General features: G+C 42.1%; 1 pseudogene; it reads right to left on the minus strand.

The window, feature by feature from the left end:
• Positions 1-6,822: 6,822 nt before the first annotated feature.
• LOC114091203 (peptidyl-prolyl cis-trans isomerase G-like) lies at positions 6,823-14,341 on the minus strand (annotated as a pseudogene).
• Positions 14,342-14,765: the final 424 nt, after the last annotated feature.

Genomic DNA, 14,765 nt, shown 5'->3' on the forward strand with positions numbered 1-14,765 from the left:
ACTGAGCCACAACCCCAGCTCCCCCCAACCCCCAAAGGGAATTTCATAAGCTTCTTAGGAATTGCATTATAAGCTGGGGTGGGGTTGATCTATTTAGTAGGCACATGTTCTTCCAGGAAGTTAAGCAGCATTGCCTCAGAATCTAAACTTTGGAGCCTCTAGATAAAATGGTTTCTGACCTAAAATGGCGAATCTGATGCCAATATTGATCTGATGCCAATAGTGTCCATCTACAGTTAAAAATAATAAAAATAAATAAATGAAATAAATTGTGGTGGCAGAGCAGCAAGGGCTATATTCAAAGCATAAACTGGACCACTGTTACAAGCTGGGGACAGCCCAAAGGTAAAGCACTCCTGGATTTAATCCCCTTCTACCTCAAATAAAAATATGTAAAAATTTTAAAACCCACTCAATCTAGGTTTGATGGTGCAGGCCTCTAATCCCAACTATTTGGGAGGTTGAATTAGGAAGATTGCAATTTCGAGGCCAACCTGGGCAACTAAGGGAGACCTGTTTCAAAGTTAAAATGTTGTAGGGACAAATGAGGCAAGGCACCAAAAATAGCAGGAAACAGTTTTATTTGGCTGCAGCCAGGTTCAGAGGGCACAGCTGTACCCCGAGTTCAGGCAGTTTCAGAGTTTTATACCCAGCATGTAAGGGGAGGGGCTCAAAAGTTCACAGTCTACAAAAGTTCACATAAAAGCAGATTTTTCTTTCACTGTTTTGGGCAAGTACAACCTGAGAAGGGAGAGCTTCTTTTCCCCTTTCTTTCCTACTCCTGCCAGCTGTTACCCTAGGTAAATTGGGTCTAATATCGAAAATGAAGGCTATATTGAGAATGGAATCCAAGAAAAGGGGAATTGAAAATGTCCCCAAGGCCCAGAGCCCATCCCAAGGTAATGTTAATGAAGCAGCTGTCCCTGCCCAGATTACTCCTTGGGCCCACCTGTCCCCCACCCTTTGGGCCTTCCCACCTACATTCCATCACTGCAAGATAACAGAACCAAGGACAGGAATGCAGGAAAGCTGAAAGAAGATTTTAGCTATAAAAGAGGGAAGATCTTTCTCTTCCACGGATTCCACCTCTTGGGTCCCCTTCTTCCTCTGGGGAGAAGTCTTTTCTGCTGTCCTTTATAAAGCTTCTACTCTAAACTTGCCTCGGCATGCTTCTCTGGTGTTATACTTCAGCATTGGGGAAGCAAGGACTTATCACCAGTAAACAGTAGTAACAGCCCGATTGGTAACTTATCTTAAAAATGTAGACATCTCTGTGAAGCCCAGCTCAAGGCCAGAGGCCTTATTTGCATATTTCTACAAACTACTTTACTAGATACATGTTTATGAGAAACTAGTAAGGGGGTGTCCAGCACATGGAGTGCTGGTATCTTCCCAGCCAGTGGCAAGTAAAACAGGACGACACGAAAATAGGAAGTCTATCTACATTGAACTCTTTTGCAAGGACTCTTTTGTTGACAGACCTAAAATCAGCTATGGTGAAGATTTTTGGAGAAGTTCAGTTAAGACTTTTCTGCAGAGAAAGGGGGTGCCACTTCATAATAAGGCTGGGCACAGTGGCTTGGGAGGCCAAGAGTGGAGGCTCCAGAGTTCAAAGCCAGTCTCAGCAAAAAGCGAGGCACTAAGCAACTCAGTGAAACCCTGTCTCTAAATAAAACACAAAAGGGGTGGGAATGTGGCTCAATGGTAAAGCACTCCTGGGTTCAATTTCCAGTACCACCTGTTGGTAAAGATAGCATCTGGAGTGCTTCTCTTCTGGGAGCTCAGGAAAGATGGCACCCAGAGCACTTCTCTTCCGGGAGCTCAGGTCCATGACACACTGAATGGCGCACAAACCATCACCTCCAATCCCTGTGAATGGCGCGAACTTTGAATGGCGCACCTCCAATCTCTGAAGTGGTGTGAACTCTCAGCCAATGAAGAAGTAACAGCCCTCTCACCTTGTTCCTCCTCATCCTGTGTTAAGCCCATAAATATCAATACCCTGGTCGTGTTCGTTCTCTTACTCTTGCTCTCTTACTCTCCTCTCTCTCCCCCACCTCCCTCTCCCCCCCTCCCCCTCTCTACCCCCTCTCCCCCTCTCTACCCCCCTCTTCTCTCTCTCTCTTTCTCTCTCTCTCCTCCCTTCTCCTCTGCGACTGGCCGTTAAGGTCCTGCTAATAAAAGGATTAATTCTCTCTTTCTAACTCCTCCATCTCTCTTCACTCTTATCTCCCATGGACGGGCTAGCATAATTGCTACAGCCTGTCTCACCTGAGTCCGGAACTCCTTTCCTCCCAGAACTCTGTTCGTTCCTCCCGGAACTCCATTCTTTACTCTCTCGTTCCAGTCAAAAAACTTTCCTGACGTCAGGTTGCCCGCGGCCCTGTCCCTATTTGTGTCTCACAGATTGCACTTCACTGGTGACGACCGGGTAGTGCCCTCTGTATTTCCTCGCAGCTGTCGGTCATTTTGGGGACACCTACTTGATCCTCCGTTTGCCCCGAGCTTTCTGGAAGCTTTTTCTGGCCCGGGTTTTCTCCTGTCCCTCTCTCTTACTCTTTCTCTGACTCCCATCTTGCCCTTCCAGCATGGGAACTTCCTTGTCCCTCCCGGCCGATTCTCCCTTGCAGTGCCTCTTAGATAATTTGAAAACCCTGAGCCTGGCCCCTGATATTAAACCGAAAAGGCTCATAAAATTCTGTACTCAGGACTGGCTTACATACCTCTTAGACAACCAAAACGTTTGGCCCACGTGTGGGTCTCTGGATCCCAATTTACTCAGGGATCTTTTTAATTACTGTGAGCGATCAAAGAAGTGGAACAGGGTTCCTTATGTGGAGGCTTTTTCCTTGCTTCGATCTCATCCAAATCTCTGCACCCGATGCAAGCCTCAACAGCTACTCCTTGCTCTCAAACCTCCTTCCTCCTCTTCTCCACTCTCTGCCTCCACACCTTCTCCTTCCTCTTCTCTGCCCTCTGCCTCCACTTTTGATCCAGCTGATGAACCGCCTCCATACCACTCTCCCCCGCCCTCAGCCCTGCTTTCCCCACTTTCACCTCCTCCCTCTTCCCTGTCTTCTACATCTGTGGCTTCTTCTTCGGACACTTCTCCTCTTCCTCCTGATACTTCCACACAAACTCCTCCCACGTCTATTCCTTCTGTCCCAGTCCCTCCACCTCAGTGTAGTCCACCCACCACCCACGTTCACGCACTAATACAGCACCAAACCCACAAGTCACCACATCTCATCACCTGACTCAAACTTCACATGTTGTGGCCCCCCTTCGGGAGGTCTCCAGGCTGGATGGGATTTTAAGGGTTTATGTTCCTTTTTCTATGCTTAACCTTTCTCAAGTAGAGAAAAAATTGGGATCTTACACTGCAAACTCTGTCTCTTATATTAAAGGGTTTCAATACTTAACTAAAGCCTATAGTCTCACCTCTCAGGATCTCTATATGATTCTGTCCAATTCTCTCCTCCCTGAAGAAAGGAGAAGGGTCGGGGACCAGGCTAGGGCCTATGCAGACCAGGTTCATCAGACTAATGCCCACCATCCCTTAGAGGCCCAGGCGGTTCCAGACTAAGACCCCCATTGGGATTATAATGACCCCCAAGACCTGGGACATAGGGACCACCTTATTACCTGTCTGATAGCTGGCCTAAAGGCGGCAGCACAAAAGGCTGTTAACTTTGATAAACTCCAGGAAGTCGTCCAGGAGAAAAATGAAAACCCCTCAGTCTTCCTAGACTGACTAACAAAGGCTCTCCTTCAGTACACTAATTTGGAACCTGAATCCCCAGATGGGAGGCAACTTCTTATGACCTATTTTTTCTCACAAAGCTACTCCAACGTCCGGGCAAAGCTAAAAAAATTAGAGAGGGGACCCTTGACTCCTCAGACCAAGGTGTTGGCCATGGCCTTCAAGGTCTACCACAACAGAGATGAAAGAGCAAAACGCCAAAAATGACAGATGTTGGCCAAGGTGTTACAGGGCTCCTTCCAACCTATGGAAAGGGGGAGACAACAACCCCACAACGAGGACCCTCTGGGCCCTGCTTCCAACCTATAGAAAGGGGGAGACAACAACCCCCCCAATGAGAATCCCCTGGGCCCTGCTTTAAGTGTGGTGATGAAGGACATTGGGCTAGAGCTTGCCCTAACCCCAGGACACCACCCAGACCGTGCCCCAGATGCAGACATCCTGGCCACTGGGGATCAGACTGCCCCAATTCCCGGAGGGGAGCTGAGGTCAGTCACCCCGCCAGTGACTTGCTGGGCCTAGCAGCTGAGGATTGATGGGGCCCTTGGTTCTTCTGTCCCGACCTATTCAATCACCAAGCAAGAACCCAGGGTGGTTATCCGAGTGGATGGGCGTACCATAAACTTTTTGGTAGACACTGGGGCCACATTCTCGGTTCTGAGTGAGTTTTGGGGAACTACCTATCCCTCTGAAACTCCTATTGTCGGGGTAGGAGGTCAAACCATCATCCCATGCAGAACTCCTCCCCTCACTTGCTCCTTATCTGAGTTCTCCTTTTCACACCATTTTTTGATTATGCCTCAGTGTCCAGTGCCCTTGTTGGGAAGGGATATATTATCCATCTTGAAGGCCCCCATAACCTCACCCTTATTGTCCTCCCCTGCTTATATATCTTGGTCATGGCTTTACTCCCTGACAAAGAAGAGACTTTACCCCCTTGTGTCTGGTGTGGAGACCCCAGAGACCACCAGAACACACATTTTCCCCTCCCCTGTAAAATGGTAGATCCAATTGTATGGGACACTGAAACCCCGATCTCTGCAAATTGCTCTCCCGTGGAAGTGCATCTTAAAGACCCTAACCATTTCTCAAACCAGGCTCAATACCCGCTGCCAACTGCCAGTCTTAAGGGCCTAAAGCCAATCATTCAGAGCTTACCAAGAAAGGGGTTCCTCCGTCCCACACACTCTCCATTCAATACCCCAATTTTAGCAATAAAAAAGCCTAATGGAACATACTGTTTGGTGCAGGATTTAAGGTTAATAAATAATTCAACCAGGCCCATATATCCCCTGGTTCCAAACCCTTATATTATCCTTTCCTCCATTCCTGCAAACTCCACCTGTTTTTCAGTTATTGATCTTAAAGATGCCTTCTTTTCGATTCCACTATCTGTCTCTTCCCAAGACATATTTGCCTTCACCTGGACTGATCCAGAAACTAGACATTCCAGACAGTTAACCTGGACTGTCCTGCCCCAGGGGTTTCGAGACAGCACATATTTTTGGACAAGTCCTTGCTGAAGATCTTTTTTTTTTTTTTTTAAAGAAAGAGAGAGAGACAGAGAGAGAGAGAGAGAGAGAGAGAGAGAGAGAGAGAGAGAGAGAGAATTTTAATGTTTATTTTTTAGTTTTCGGCAGACACAACATCTTTGTTTGTATGTGGTGCTGAGGATCGAACCCGGGCCGCACGCACGCCAGGCGAGCGCGCTACCACTTGAGCCACATCCCCAGCCCTTGAGATGGAATTTAGAGAACAAGATATTTATCCTGAACTAATCTATGTAAAGGTTCTTCTTTCTACAGGAACAGAAAGAAGAATAGGGCATAATAAGAAATTACCCTGTGTTATAGGCCTCAATGAAACCTCCATCAATCCAACAGAGAACACAGAAGAGAATTATCTATCAGAATAACCCCCACCAGGCAAGACTGGGTATGCCCTTTTATCTCTTGCTCTGTCACCCGATGTAGGCTGTCTTGGGAAGGCTGTAGCCTCTGGGGAGTTAGCTCTCTGAAGCTGAGGCAGATCCTGAAGGACTGAGAACCAAAGTCTGTCTGCTACTGCATTCCCCACAGCTGGACAGCAAGAACCACACTGAAGGAGATTCTGAGTGGCTCAACTCCATGTCTACCAGAAATATCAATGCTTTTGTCATATTGAAATGCTCATAATAATTTTAAGTTTATTAATAATTTCAAGTTTATTAAAACTTTGGCAGTACAAATTATCCAGGTTGCAGACTTCAACTCAATGAAGTCCACATTTAAAAAAATAATAAAACAACTCGAAAAAAAAAAAACATAAAGAAGAGATTCATTAGCAAGTCTCTAAATCTTAAATTTTGAGACAGAAAGGAAATAATGTTTACACAACTCATTCATCCATTTTTGTCTTCATCTGTTCCAGGGATTGATTCATGATCAAATTTTTTAAAATTTGATCCTTTTGTTGTAGGGACAAACAAGGCAAGGCACTGAAGATAGCAGGAAACAGTGTTATTTGGCTGCAGCCAGGTTCTGAGGGCACAGCTTTTGCTGTAATCAATGAATCCCCTGAACCCCGAGTTCAGGGAGTTTCAGAGTTTTATACCCAGCATGTAAGGGGAGGGGCTCAGAAGTTCACAGTCCGCAGAAGTTCACATAAAACCAGCTTTTTCTTTCACTGTTCTGGGCAAGTTAACTCTTCAAGGACAACACCTGAGAAGGGGAGAGTTTCTTCTCTCCTTTCTTTCCTCCCCCTGCCAGCTGTTATCATGGCGCCCATTTGTAACTTATCTTAAAAATGTAGACATCTCTGTGAAGCCCCAGCTCAAGGCCAGAGGCCTATGTTTGCACATTTCTTCAAAGTACTATACTGGATATGTTTGTGAAAAATTAGTAAGGGGGTGTCCAGCACCTGGAGTGCTGGTATCTTCTCGACCAGTGGCCAAGTAAACAGGGTGACACGAAAATAGGAAGTTTATCTACATTGGACTCTTTCGCAGAGACTCTTTTGCTGACAGTCCTAAAATCAGCCATGGTGAAGAGGGCTTTTCTGTGGAGAAAGGGGGTGCCACTTCACTTTGATTTTTGGTTTTATTTTTCCATTGGGGATCTGGTCTTCTCATTCTCCTTATTTTTCAATGTGGAGGGTTTTAATTAATTGTCCTGACTGCTTTTATTTATTTATTTATTTTTAATTTTTGAGGATGGACTTTGATTCTCTATTAGACTTTTTTCCTCCTGTTATTATTTGAGCGACTATGATCACAATTTTTAGAGTACATTCTTTTCTCACCCTCAGTATTTTCTTTCCTGTGTGAATTCTTACTTTCTTGGTTTCTATATTTGTCTTTGTTTCTGTTTTGATTTTCTTCTCTCTCTGAGCTCCATGAATCTGTTCTTCTCCTCCTATCTTTACTTCTCTATCTTCCTGGTGTTGCTCTTATCTCTTGGCTTCCTGACCTTTCTCTTCTCCTCTACTCTTGCTCTCTGTATCTATGGTGCTCTTTGCTTTTGCTTCTATCTGTGTCATAGCTTTGAAATCGCACTCTTCCACTCCAGTCACTACTTCTGCTTTGTTTCCTTGTTCTACTGTTGTAACTGTCTTTAGCTTTATTATATCACATTCTCTACTCCAGGACACATCTATCCTTTTCTTTTACTGTAAGGAACAGTGGGAAAGCTCCGTAAACTCAACAAGCCAAAATAACCGTTTACCTGTCCGAGATTTTATTAGCAGGACCGTAGTGGTCAGTCGCAGAAGAGAAGGGGGAGAGGGAGAGAGGGAGAGGGAGAGAGGGGGGGGGGGAGAGAGAAGAGAGGGAGAGAGAGAGAGGAAGAGAAGGGGAGAGTAAGAGAGGTAAAGAGAGAGAGGGAGAGTAAGAGAACAAGCACCAACAGGGTGTTGATATTTATGGGCTTAACACAGGATGAGGAGGAGCAAGGTGAGTGGGCTGCTACTTTTTCATTGGCTGAGAGTTCGTGCCACTTCAGGGATTGGAGGTGTGCCATTCAAAGTTCGCACCATTCACAGGGATTGAAGGTGATGGTTCGCGCGCCATTCAGGACTTCATGGACCTGAGCTCCAGGAAGAGAAGCGCTCGGGTCACCATCTTTACCAACATTTACTATGATCATACTTATTACTTTTTGATTCTGTTTAGACTTTTCTTTAGTTCTACTCCTTTTCTGATCTTTTCCTTTAGAGTCAGGCTGCTTTTCTTTTTCTTTTTTAAATTTTTTAGTTATAGATGGATACAATATTTTTATTTTGTTTGTTTATTTTTACGTGGTGCTGAGATTGAACCCAGAGCCTCACAAGTATAAGGCAAGCGCTTTGCCACTGAGCCAAAACCCCAGCCCCTGCTTTTCTTTTTCTTTAACATTTTTATGATCCCTTTTTTTACTCCTTGACCTCATCCTCTTTTCTTCATGTCTACTGTTTTGGATCTTTTTCATTACTCTTAAATTTTTCTTTGTTCTTATTCCTACTTTTAGATTTTCCCCTGAGCCCTGTTCCTTTCCTTCACTTTGCTTTTATTATTTTTTATATCTTTATTTATTTTATTTATTTATTTTTTATGTTTTGCTGAGGATCTAACCCAGTACCTCACAAGTGTGAGGCAAGCACTCTACCACTGAGCTATAACCCAGCCCCTGTTTTTATTATATTTATCATCTTTTTCTGAATTTCTTCTGATGTCTCTCTTTGCTGTTGGATGTATGGTCTTTAACTTTCTTTTCCCTTTCATTTTTTCTGTTTGAAGTCTCAGACACATGCCTGCGATCAGCTATTTTTCTCTTTTACTCTAACCGGACTCCTTTGGTTTTATTTTACTTCATTTAACTCGCTCTTATCCCCTTTGATCCATCTTTCATCACTTCATAATGCTCATTCTTTGAGCTCTCAGCATCTCTTGCCTCCAATGTGGAGGAGTCTCACCATGTCTGAAACATCTGAAAAGATCCCTTGATCTGGATCTGGAAGTTGTTCGGTAATGCCTTGGTCCTCTTGCTTTAATTTTCCTGCCAGTAACTAAGAGATGTCTCTGGTATGAAGCAGGCTGGGAATTAGGTAGATTTCTCTCTCTCTCTCTCTCTGTCAGCTTTAGGAGGACTTTTTCTCATTAGGAATATATTTTCTGGTGTATGAAGGATCTCTTCTGGATAGATAGTAGACTGGGGTTGTGCTTCAAGATTTTCTGCTTTACTTTCGCTAGATGGGCCTTTTTTTTTTTTTTCTTTCGCTTCTTCTTTTTTTTCTTGTGTTTTTGGGAATTTTTCCTGTGTTTCTTTTTTCTTTTTTTGACTTCTCTTCAGAAGCACTTTCAGAGTCAGAAGCATCAGCAGAGGACTGAGAATCTTTTGAGCTATCTGAATCACTGGCTGACAATGAGGAAGATGATGATGACTTATGCCTTTCTTTTCTTCTTTCTTAACTTTACATTTGGGAATTTGTTCTCCACAACTCAGCATCTGTACTTCAGCAAATAGTTTGCTAGCTGTCATCTGTTTTCTGGATTTCTCTCTCTCTTACAACTTTTTGGCCAGAGATCATTTGCCCAAAAACAACATGATGCCCGTGTAGATGAGGAATTGGTTTTGTTGTTACGAAGAATTGTGAACCATTTGTATCCTTCCCTCTGTTGGCCATTGACAAGAGAAATTCATTGTTGTGTTTAACAGCAAAACTTTCATCTTTAAAACATCCTCCATAAATAGATTCCCCCTTCCTCCATTTCCTTCACTGAAGTCACCACCCTCGAACCATAAAATCCTTGATATCTCTGTGGATGAGACAACTCTTATAATGCAATGGCTTCTGAGTTGATTTCCCTGTCCCCTTTCACCCACAAAGACAATGAAAGTCCTTGCTGTTTTGGGACACACATCAGAAAATAATTCAAAAACAACTCTTCCAGCAGGTTGATTATAATGGTGATATAAAAAAACACACACAAAAAAAAAACTAGGAGACACTAAACCCATGGTTCCAATGTAGATTTTAAATTGAAAAAAGAACACCAAGGGCAGTGGATTCAATCCTTTGCTCCTAAACCTCTACAATTTCCTCTTCCCTGGGTCTGGTCCTTTAAAGCGCTTCAAGTCTACCACCATCAGAAAAGGCGCTTAAAGCCTACTAACTGCCTGTCTCCTTCCCCAGGAATTTTATTCTTTACCATGTTAGGATTGTGATTAAAAAATTATGGCACCCATAGGCTGGGCTTGTGTCTCAGTGGCAAAGCGCTTGCCTTGTACATTTGGGGCCCTGGGTCTGGTCCTCAGCCCCACATAAAAGTAAATAAAAACAAAATAAAGACATTGTGTCCATCTATAACTAAAAATTTTTTTTTTAAATTATGGCATCCACTGATTTTAAACCATGCTTGTCACAACACCTCATCCATTTGAAACTGATGAAATTGATTTGCTAATGTTTTACTTTTAATATTTTTGGATAGTAAGTGATATTAATTTTGATTTGTTTTTTTTTTTTTTTTTTTTTGTATTTTGGTATGAGGTTGTTCTAACTTTTAAAACTTAGGAATGAGGGGACTGGGAATATAGCTCAGGTTGTAGAGTGTTTGCCTTGCATGCTCAAGGTAGTGGGTTCAATCCCCAGCACCACAAAAATCAAAGCAAAACTCTGGGGATGTGGCTTGGTGGAAGAGTCCTTGCCTAGCATGTGTGAGGCACTGGGTTCAATTCTCAGCACCACATAAAAATGAATAAATAAAATGAAGGTATTGTATCCATCTACAACTAAAAAAACAAAACAAAAATCAACAACAAAAAAAAACCTAGGAATGACTGATTGTAACCACATATAGTAAGAGTCCTATTGGTTATGGCCCAGATGCTACCTCTCATGTGACTCTTCTGGAATTTTTGTACCAAATTGTTATTTTTGTTTTATCAGCACTAATCATAAAAACATACAAATTTCCAAAGTTTCTGTGCTTACTGTTCTTTCTTGGATATATTTGACTAGAGCATATCTTTGAGTAATTATTTCAGAGAAGGAATTGGACAGCAAACTTTCTTTTTCTTTTGTTCCTTCCTCTCATTTGAATGTCAGTTTGGCTGGGTATAAGATTTTAGTTTCAAAAATTATTTTACCTTGGAAGTTGGAAATTATTTTCTTTTTCCTTCTTGCAATAAGCATAGCAAATGAGAAATCTGATGTGTTCTGATTCTTGTTCTTCAATTGTTTTTCCCTCTAAAAGCTTTCAATATTCTTTTATATTGTTACCTTTGGGATGTCCAGATGAAGTCCAGGTTTTTGGTGTACCCAAACAGAGAATTGAGCAAGACACACAGAAGTGACAGACAAAGTACAGATTTATGAAAAGTGAAGAGAGAATTCTGTCAGGTACTGTGGAGTGGGGAGGGAGAGAGAGAGAAGAAAGAAGGGAGAAAGGTGGGGTGAGGATTAAAGAGAGAGGAAAAAAGAAAGAACGGCTCAAGGCCTCAATGTCTGGAAATTAGGGTTTTATATTTTGAGCTGTGGGATGTTCTCTTCCTTATAGGAACCTGATTGGAGATCTTACCCCATTTGCTGTCATTGGTTAGTTTTGGGACACACATCAGAAAATAATTATGATACCTGATCAAAGTATATCACCCCCATTGGTTACTTTAGAAAATCAATTAGAATACTGGCCACTTTACCCCCCACCCCTTGATCATTTAATTAATTAATTTATTTATTTATTCATTCATTTATTTTTGTTTTGATTATTTACACATGACAGTACAATGATCTTGACATAGCATACATTTGAATCAGATGGGGGATAATTTCTCATTTTTCTGAGTGTACAGGTTGCAGAATCACATTGGTCATGTATTTATTTATTTTAAATATTTTTTAGTTGTAGATGGATGCAATACCTTTATTTGTTCATTCATTTTTTTATGTAATTCTGAGGATTGAACCCAGGGCCCCCACATGTGCTAGGCAAGTGCTCTTACCATTGAGCCACAACCCCAGCACCCCCCTTGGTCATTTTAAAATTTGAAACTGCGCTGGAGTTGTCATGGTGATAAGTCCTCCTTGGTGGGAGTTGTCATGGTAATGGGATTTATTGTAAACAAGGACCAGACTCCTCTCCTTGTCCTGTCCTCCAGCAGCTTCTTTCTTATACTCTCTCTCTGCCATCTTGGTGCACCTGAACTCCAACCTAACATTATCTCTTTATCCTAAAAATTTGCCATAATGTTGCTACAATGCATGTAGACACTTTTTTTAAAAAAAAAATTTATCAAAAAAAAAAAAAAAATTATCCTGCTTGATTCTCTGTGGTGCCTCAGAGAAGACTAGAGTCTCTTTCTCTCTCTCCCTCACCCCTTCTCTTTCTCTCTCTCTCTTTCTGGGGGTGGTAGGGATTGAACCTAGGTCCTTACACATGGTACACAATGCTCTACCACTGAGACACAACTGCAGTCTAGACTTGAGTCTGTCTCTCTCTCTCTCTCTCTCTCTCTCTCTCTTTAAATCTGTTTTTAGTTGTTGATAGACCTTTATTTTATTTATTTATATGCAGTGCTGAAAATCAAACCCATGCCTCACACATGCTAGGCAAGCGCTCTACCACTGAGCTACAACTCTAGCCCTTGAATCTCTTACCTTAGACATATATATATATATATATATATATATATATATATATATATATATATATTTAAGACCATGTCTTGCTTTTCTCTCTCTCTCTCTCCAGTGCCAGGGGATTGAACCCAGAGCCTCCTGCACACTAGGCAAATGGTCTAACATTGATCTACATCTGTGAGAAATTCACCTGTTCAAACACAAAGAAAGTACTGAGACACAAGGTATACCAAAAAGCAAAGCTTTTGTTTGTTTGTTGCTCTTTTTAGATATATGTGAAGTAGAGTTATTTTGATATATTATACATGCATGGAGTATAATTTATAAAAATTTAAAAGGATCCTAGCTTGTGGTTGAACATGTATTCATTTATAAACATAGGAAAGTTATGTCTGATTCATTCTACTGTCGTTCCTATGCCCACCTACCTTCTCTTCATTCCCCTTTGTATAATCTAATGAACTTTTATTCTTCCTTCTCCCCCTTATTGTGTTGTTAGCATCTGAATATCAGAGAGAACATTCAGCCTTTGTTTTTTGGGGGGATTGGTTTATTTCACTTTAGCAGGATAGACCCCAATTGTGTCCATTTACTGGAAAATGCCTAATTTCATTCTTCTTTATGGCTGAGTAATATTCCATTGTGCTTATATGTATCACATCTTTAAAGAAAATGTTTAATTAGTTGTAGATATTTATGTGGTACTGAGGATTGAACCCAGAACCTCACAAATATGAGGCAAGCACTTTACCACTGCGCTACAGCCTCAGCCCCTCACATTTTTAAAAAAATATTTATTTTTAGGTGTAGATAGGCACAACACAATGCCTTTATTTTTATGTGGTGCTGAGGATCGAACCCGGGTCCAGCTCGTGCTAGGTGAGCATTCTACAGCTGAGCCACAATCCCAGCCCCTCACATTTTATTTATCCATTCATCTCCTGAAAGGCATGTAAGTTGGTTCCATAGCTTAGCTATGGTGAATTGAACTGCTGTAAATACTAATGTGGCTGCGTCACTGTAGTATGATGATTTTAAGTCCTTTGGATATATACCAATGAGTGGGATAACTAGGCCAAACGGTGGTTCTATTACAAGTTTTCTGAGGAATCTCCATACTGAAAAAGCAAGACTTTAATGACAGTCTTGCAAGATTGGGTGTCTGGAATAGCAGGCACAACCCAGAGTGGTTACAATCAGCATTTTATCCCCCGCTAGAGCACAGGGTCCCTCTCCTGGTTCCTCATTGGCTGAGTACTATGGTGTGTGCAATCTTTCCAACTGTCACTTATGTTTTACTCTCTCCTGTTGGGTTATTTAATGAAATATACCTTTAGTTGTTCCCACCTCCCTTTGTTCTCTTGTGGCTGGAAGGCCTTCCTGGATTGAGTGCATTTGGGCTCTATGAAGTTTATCAGGTTATGCTGGCCCTTTCTCCCTCCTCTCCTGTTTGTCAAGGTGTTTTGAATCTGTCACACTAGAGTTTTAACTGCTTGTAGTCATTTATTCTATTTCCTCTTTGGCTGATTCTACCAACTAATTTTGCATTTAAAGCTACATATTGTATTCTGTAAATGGCTTGTTTCTCACACATCCACCACACAAGACTGTGTCTGGGTTGCTCTGGATGGCCTCAAACTTCCAGGCTCAAGAGCTCCTCCTCCCTGACCCTCCTGAGTATATTGAACCCGGTTGAACTGGAAGAGCTATTCCTGTAAGTAAAGGGAGGGACTGAGGGACCATCCCAGCAGCTGCCAAAGCTCTTGTTGTTTCAGAGAACTCCTACCTTCTCTCCCTGAAGAGCAGATTGCTCCATCTTGGTTCACTTTGAGAAAAATGAAACTGAATGCAATAAAATCACAATAACCTTGGTCATCTGGTAAGTCCCCTAAAGTGCATGCCCAGACCCTTGATTCCACACATCTGCATCCTCTTTGTCAGGACATCTGTGGCACCATTGGTATAGGAGCCATGGTTGAACATGACTTAAGAACCTAGGGATTTTTACTCCTTTCTGATCTATTTTAGGTTCTCATCTGTTTTTTGGCCTTGGTTTTGGGAATTCCCTCTGGTTGTCTTGTTTTTGTTTATATGTGTTACTACTGCCCCCATTTAAGACATGGGCAATACTGTGTTGATCCCATAGGTAGTCTGTGGGAAAGATCTTGGCTGAATGGGCCACCTACAGGTATAAGCTAAGAAAAAGATGATGTTTTACTATAATATGGCCCTTGAATAGCTTTCTGAATTATTATACAATCTTGCAATTGGAATTGGTCTCTCAGAGATAAAGTAAATATAAGAAATTCTGTATGTCCTGGTCTGTCTGTTTTAAAGATTCTCGTATGTCAGCCATGGTTTGGGGGATTCTTTATGGTTGGCTATCTCTGTATTTCTTTTCTTTCTT

Source organism: Marmota flaviventris, chromosome 8 (genome assembly GCF_047511675.1).
Source record: "Marmota flaviventris isolate mMarFla1 chromosome 8, mMarFla1.hap1, whole genome shotgun sequence".
Taxonomy (NCBI): Eukaryota; Metazoa; Chordata; class Mammalia; order Rodentia; family Sciuridae; genus Marmota; species Marmota flaviventris.